This window comes from Triturus cristatus, chromosome 6 (assembly GCF_964204655.1).
Source record: "Triturus cristatus chromosome 6, aTriCri1.1, whole genome shotgun sequence".
Lineage (NCBI taxonomy): Eukaryota > Metazoa > Chordata > Amphibia > Caudata > Salamandridae > Triturus > Triturus cristatus.
The window spans coordinates 377771714-377779399 of record NC_140589.1 but is presented as its reverse complement, the minus strand read 5'-3'; the positions used below and the strand labels follow the sequence as shown (position 1 = coordinate 377779399).

Below are 7686 nucleotides of genomic sequence, written 5' to 3'. Positions count from 1 at the left end.
TAAACGAGGGTAAAGCCCCAGGACCTGATGGTTTTACGATTGAATTTTATTCTCATTTTTTCCCCCGTCTTCTTATCCCAAAACGACATCTTTTATTTCCCTTCTTTAATTCCTCCAAAAGGTCTACTGGTTCTTTTCAAGAAGCTCTGATTTGCCTTTTCCTAAAGAGGGTAAAGATCATAGTCTTTGTAGAAGCTATTGGCCCATATCTCTAATTAACTTGGATTATAAAATCTTTGCAAAAATGTTGGCCTTTCGTCTAGAGGAAATTTTACCCCAACTAATCAGAACAGAGCAATGTGGTTTTATTATTGGAGGACATCTTCCGATATACTAGACTCTTTTTTAATGTTCTCACTAAAGCCAAGTTATGTACGGAATCTTTTGCAGCTATATCTCTAGATGCTGAAAAAACTTTTGACAGAGTTGGTTGGCCCCTTTATCTTCTCCACTCTGTCCTGGTTTGTTTTTCTGTCAAGTTTATAAATTAGGTTTCCTTGATCCATTCTTCTCCTGAGTCCTCTATATTGGCTAACGGTCTTGTATCTCTCTCTTTCCTTTACATCGTGGGGTAAGACAAGGTTGTCCTCTCGCTCCTCTTCTTTTTATATTAGCTCTTGAACCCTTTTTGATCAAGATCCGCTCAAATTAGAACATTCTTGGTTTTTAATCATGGCTCTAATCAATTAAAACTTTCTGTTTACGCCGAGGATATTCTGCTCTTTTTATCACAACCCCAATCCTCTTTACCAGCCTTCCAATCGGAAGTTCAGTCCTTTGCCACTGTTTCTGGCTACAAACTTAATTCCAACAAATGTGAAATCCTCCCATTAAATACATTATGTTTCTCCGCAGATTTCCTTACTTCTGGTTTTCGTTGGAACCCACCCTTTATTTTTATCCTGGTGGGGTCGTCTTGACACAATAAAGATGTTAGTCCCTATAATACTCTTTTATATTTCTAATTTTCCCATAAACATTCCTAATTCACATTTTAAAACAATTTATTCTATACTATCAAAATTTCTGTGGAATAATAAGAAACCTCATGTCTTTACTTAAACTTTTAAACAATTAGGTGTCAATTTTCCAGATTTTCAAGCATATCATACCGCATTCTCTCAAACAAACTTCTCTTTTACTTCAAGAAGTCAACAACGATTCGATATTACCATTATGGACTAATCGTGAAACGTGAAGTAATTTCTTCATCCTTTCTCCTTCCGGGAATTTTTATCTTTTACTCATCGTCCTTCCTCTTTTTCTCTTCCTATTTTCAATAACTGTTGCAAAATTCTTCAACCCTTGTTGATTGATCACTTGTCTCCTAGAGATTGTTCCATGCAATCCTCTTTATGATATAATCAATCTCTTAAAGTTAATTGTAGCGTCATCTTTTGGAAAGAGTGGCACGTTAGAGGACTTCATTGGGTTTATCAACTTTTCCAGATTGACACATGTATCCCATTTTCAGTCGCTCAAGTACATTTTTCTCTGCCTAGTTCCTGTTTATCCAAGTATACCTCTCTAATTACGCTGCTCCAGTCAACATACGATAATTTATCATCCAATTCTCATTCCTCCTGGTCTTCCTCCCATCATTCTTCCACTTTTGTCTCTCTCTCCATCCCAAGTCTATAAGCATCTCTCCTCTTCGCCAGTTGTTCGTGATAAAACTGAGGCAGAAATTATATGGGAGGCAGATCTCAAACTTTCCCTACCTGTTCCTACTTGGAACAAGATTTGGATTAAGATTAGGAAATCTCCTAGAGCTGCTAACACTACCCAAACATTATTACTAACTCCTATGTCTTTGCAATAAATGAACTCTACTCTCTCTCCATCTTGTTGGTCCGGAAACAAGTCCCCTGCTGATTTACATCATATGTTATTCACTTCATAATTTTTGGTTGCGGGTCTGGAACCAAATTAACAATATTTTTCATGCACAGATACCCTTCACTTTTGTTAACCTATTTTTAGGTAGTGCATCTTCGGAATAGGAGTCCTATCCAAATACTTTTCATATTGTTTATCTCCATCTTGCGTTGCTTTTCGACAAATTACTAGGGCATGGAAAAACACCCGTAACATCAAGCCTGGTGGTATGGGGTCTGTTACAACCACAGGTTAGATAGAACATAGGTTCATCGCATATCCCTTGCTATAAAACGAGAATATTTATGGTCACCTATTACTAATTTTTTAGACATGTCCGCAAATATAACACAAACCCACGACCCTCGCATTGAAGAAGTTCCTAAACCTCCATGAAATACTGTTATTTATTCTTTTTTGCTTAATTTTTATGCTTTTTTAACAATGTCTTTTTTGCAATTATTACTATTTACATAAGTGGTTAATGCTAAGAGTATTATTTTATAAGTATTGCTTTCCCTTCCCTCCTTTCCCCGCCCTCCCCCTTTTTTCCCCTCTTTTCTCAAATTAATTAACAATTTATACGATTAAGATTGTATTCTTTATTTCTGTACCCATTGTATTATTTCATATTACTTCAATAAATGTCCTTTTAAAAAATGAAGCCTGTCTGCTAATCCTGCTTGATCTATCTTCGGCATTCGACACCGTCAAACATGACAATCTTCTGGACCTTTTGAAACATGGAATGGGCCTATCGGGATCAGTTCTAAATTGGCTCACCTCTTTCCTCTAAAATAGATCCCAAAGATTCTAGGTCAATCAAGCCTTGTCTATGGCCGTCCCAGTCACATTAGGTGTACCACCAGTCTCATCCCTCTCACCTACACTTTTAAACCTATTCATGGAACCACTCGCCAATATTCTCAGCTCCTCAAACATCCAAGATAACATGTACGCAGACGATACACAATTTTACTTAAAAATCACCTCTCTGGAGGACATAGAATCTCTCAACTCTACAAAAAAAACCAGATTTGGCTGGTGGAAAATCACCTAAAACTATATACCCTCCGGACTGAAATTCTCCTAAACGCTCTACCTAACCAAACATCCATCATTGAAGAATGGCTTCAAAAACTAACAGTGCTCAACTGCAAACCCCATATCATTGATTCAGCGAAGTCGCTGGGATTTACACTTGACAGAAATCTAAACATGCAAAAACATATCAATGCCGCAACAAAAGAAGCTGTAGTAAGGAATCCCTTAATACGTCCATACATTGTTAAGTTAGCATAACCACGTTAGATGTTAGAAAGCCATCTTGCTGCTTTTGCGCACGACACTGCATCTACATGTTATTGTTTAAACAAACTGCTGACTCGCGCTTTGCCTCACACGAGAGCAATCTGTTGTTACCATCCCGAGCTCTGCGCAGCGACCTTGGTCTGTACATGGTGTAACAAGAACAGTCTGGGTCGTTAGACAATGCATGTTTTCCACTCTAGGTTGATCGACTCACTATTTAGCCATAACACACAGGCAGCTGCGAATACCTGAAAGTTGGTGCTTTTAATATTGCAGACATGTTTAATATTCAGACCGAAGACGAGCCTTCCTGCGAGAAGACTTATGATGCTCCTGTGATGTGATTTGACTAAGCTGATCTTTGAGGTATGGGGTCCCCTGTTCAAGCCTATGAGACCTTTTATTAGCATAATAATAATATTCGCTTCTTAGTTGAGGGAAGGTGGTAGAATCCACTGTCATTTATAACATGATCACTCCCTTTATATTCTATGGTATTGTAACGATGCTGATGGTTTTGATTATAATCATTTGTCTGCTTGTATTAGCCAAAGTACTGCATCTTAGGACACGTGGTCTATAAAAATAAACTCTTTTTATTTTCACCGTGTCTCCGTTTATTCTTGTTGTGGACTGATGTGAGAATAATATACGAACAGGTATTTCTGATTCCCACCATTCCTGAGAGTACACTGAGTCGCTTGTTCTGGGTTGTCTTTTCATTGGGACCGCCGAGCTAAATCTCGGATAACGAATGGGACACTTATGCTAGCCGGATACTGGGTTCTGGGTTCTGAGGTGAGTTTCTGGTACACCACAATTCACTGAGGTCCTGGGGTTCTACGCATAGTTCTGTGTATAAGCAGAATCCCTGCAACATGGCGCACCTAACGTTTGGTCTAGGAGTTGAAACGCCTTAGTAGTGCTTATATTAGTCCACAACACCCTCATTCTTGTTTCCGGATAACAAGTCTGACGGATTTAGACCTACCTATTTCTGTTGATATAGGTTGTTTCAAGCTTGATCATTAAAAAGGTTATTGAACCCTAGTGCTACTGATTTCTTCAAGTGTAACTTGTCCTTATGGCGGTTGAAATAGCGGCGCACAGTCGGGCAGCTCTGAAACGTCATTTGACGCAGTATGGGGTGCCGGACACTGGTATGAACGTAATCTTTGTGGTAGGAGCCGATGCGGCTCATCCTTATGAGTTGTTTTACTCTTGGGTGACGCTTCTGGCGGTGAGTGAGGACGATAACTCTTTTCATACTTACACTGCCACTGCCGTGCCAGCGAACTATACACCGTATAGGACACAAGAAATGCCAATATCTGCTTGGCAGCATCTTATTTGGTTTAATGGCGCCCTTCCCCATGCAGTTATACCGCCGAGAATGGGCCCTTTGTCAATTGCGGGGGCCACTTGGCCGGTACTAGCCGGATATACGCCTCATCCCCGTTACCTAACGGTGCCGGTGGCTGATTTGCGTGTACTGCACACTGCCCTTATTACAGTGCATAGGGCTTTAGTACAGTACGTGTCACGCAATGTGCAGGCGGGGACACCTGCTGTTGAGGGGCAGCCTACTGACCACCACGCGGTGGTCATTAGTCCTGTTATGGTTAATTCTGTTATGGGCAAGCGTCCCCAAAATAGGGATGATTTCCCTTTTTGGCTTGCTGAAATATTTGACCAAATAGAAGCGGTATACCCGAATACATCTCCTGTGGAGAAACACAGGATCCTTACCATTAGTTTGCCTAAAGACTTGGTCCCCGATATTGATGATTGTGTCAACTGGGGCAAGGTCTTTGCAGCGACGTACTCGCAGTGCTTTGGTACTCCGTCTATGTCGGTACTGCCCTCCGTTATTAAACGTGTTCAAGATAACCACGGTGCGGAGTCTGCGATAGAATTGGGCATGCGGCTCCTCGGACAGTTTGACCTGGTGGCTACCATGATAATGTGTAACCTTAAGGGTGATGCTATGCACTTCCAGGTTCGTAATGAACTGAAGAAGGTTGCTGATGAGGATAAGCCGCGGGAGTTCGCGAAAATAATCTCGACGGCATACAGAGATTTGGGTCGTAGCTCTTTGGGAGTTAAACCTGTCGTGAAAACTCCCGAAATTAAGCAGCAGGGTAAGGCAGACTCCTCTGGTAAGGATGACCGTCCAAACTTTCCGAAACAAAGTTGGCGGTCAAAACAACAGGGAAAGCAGCAGCAGAAACAGGGATCTCGGCCTGCCTCTCCCGTTCAGTCAGGTAGTGAGCGCACTTATGATCTGCGTGATCGTGCTACTATTAAGTCTCCTGATAGATTTCAGGTTTCTGAACAACGTTCTCCTCGTTCTTCACAGGAAACATCGGCTTCACAGTCCAGAGGCGGAGGCGGTGGCAAAGGTCGGGGTGCTCCACAAGCACGTGACCAACCCCGGCTGACTGAGGGTAAAGGCAAGCAGGACGAATTCGCACGACAAAGACCCCCGTTTCAGAAAAAGAAAGTGGCTGCTCTGACGGCAAGGTATGCCTCAGATAGTGCGGACACAGCTTCGGAACCGGACATGGGCGCGGACGCTCCTGGACAGCGCAGCGGAAATTACCATAGTCCGTCAAGCTCTGCGTCCATTTCTGGCGGTGACAGCAACTGATACATTGGTCACTGTTGAGACAGCTGACACCAGAGTGGCTCCCCCTGACAGACTTTACAAAATAGTCTTACTAATTGAGGGTGACATACAACGTACAATTAAGGGGATTTTTTGGGATAATCTGACTACCACCTATGATATCCTCCTAGCGGAGGCAGATTGGCCCCCAGCTTTCATTTTAGAAGCTCCTAGAGGGGAGGAGGTAATCCTCCCGTCCTTTGCGCACACAGTGCCTAAGGACCGGGCTGCAGTGTACGCTGAGGAGTGGGCACTGGTGCTTGCGCCGGCAGTGTATCGTACTCAGGTGGGATGGGACCGGCTGTCCCCCTGCCATGAGATTCCATTGCGGTCTATGCCCCAGCCACAGCCCCAATATCCTATGCGTCGTGAAGCTAGACCGCACTTCGCTGCAATCCTTGACCAATTGGAATATCAGGGTGTTATTGAAACTTGTGTGTCCCCTATGAATAACCCTTTATTCACTGTGACGAAGCCTGACGGGTCGTACCGTTTAGTTTTGGATTACCGGCACTTAAATTCGCATTGCCGGACCTGCGCGGTACAAAATACTCAAAGTTCGGCTCTTGTCGACAGTCTCGTGCGTAAGAGATTTAAAACGGCACTTGACATCTCCAATGGCTTTTTTAGCCATAACCTGTCCACACTGAGTAGCCAGTGAACGGCGTTTACTTCTGGCGGCAAACAAAAACAGTTCACAAGATTAGCCATGGGCTATAAAAACAGCCCTGGCGTCTTTGCCGCTCGCGTAGTCTCTCTCTTGGAAAGAATAGACCCCGACGCATACTCCTATGTTGACTATATCTACCTCACGGATGATGAGCTGATGCCACATCTGTCTCGAGTCGACAATATTGTTGTGAGTTTTGCGGATTATGGCTACAAATTTAATTTTGCGAGGTCTCACATCGCGGAATATACAGTGTTGTTTTTGGGCTACGAGCTCAACAATGAAGGTAAGGGATTGGCTCCTCACTTTCTGGAGAAGTGCGCATGCCTGCGTGCTCCTACGACACTGAAAAATTTAAATTCTTTGCTGGGCTTTCTGAATTTCGGACGTACGCATATTCCTGATTATGCCCAGCGTATCAAGCCGCTTTATGCCTTGGTACAACCTTCTTTTTCGAAGTCTAGCTGGCAGCTAGAACATTCTGCTATTCTACAGTCTTTACAGGCTGATCTTCTTGCTTCACAATACTTACTGACGCGTGATAACCGCACTAACCTGGTAATAAGAATAGTACCAGGCGCAGTGGGTTTCACGTACTTGACGTTCAATGAGGGTGATACAGTCCCCATTGCGTATAAATCACACTTGTACACCTCTGCTGAGTTGCGTTTTTCCACTGTCGAGAAAGTTCTGACGGCAGTACAGATGGCGATTCTTAAAGAACGCGCACTGTCACATGGTAAACAAATACTGGTTGTAACACCGTATCCTGCCCTAGAGACAGTGACAAAAGCAAGTGTACCAAATTCTAAAGCTTTGCATCCACGGTGGATACAATGGGCCACGACTCTGACATCGCCGGATGTCACTTATATCTTTGACGCCTCTTTGCAGACTCAGGAGTACTTGCAGTAAGAATTCGTTCATCCGGCTCCTCTGTCTTTGCACCCGCTCGAAGAATACCATTGTGTCATATACACGGACGGCTCGGCGCAGCCGGCGATTGGATCGAAGCATGCCTATTCAGCGGCTTGCGCAATTGTCGTGGGTACATTCGTAAATGGTGAATTCCAATCTGATGCCGTGCATACGCAGACATTGGGTGATTGTACCGCGCAACTGGCGGAGCTCCGGGCTCTGGTGCTTGCACTGGAGTTTG

The 7686-nt window shown here is 43.4% G+C and overlaps 1 protein-coding gene and 1 long non-coding RNA gene across 5 annotated transcripts in view; both read right to left on the bottom strand.

The window, feature by feature from the left end:
* The window catches only part of LOC146817192 (uncharacterized), a 3007-nt gene extending 1381 nt beyond the window's left edge, over positions 1-1626 (bottom strand). Inside the window, exon 1 of the long non-coding RNA XR_014962506.1 lies at positions 128-1626. This is a non-coding gene — a long non-coding RNA (uncharacterized LOC146817192). The remainder of the gene's footprint in view (positions 1-127) is intronic.
* LOC146817191 (ribonuclease H1-like) overlaps positions 1-7686 on the bottom strand; it is a 511274-nt gene that overhangs the window by 249220 nt on the left and 254368 nt on the right. The gene's annotated exons all lie outside the window — the stretch shown is intronic.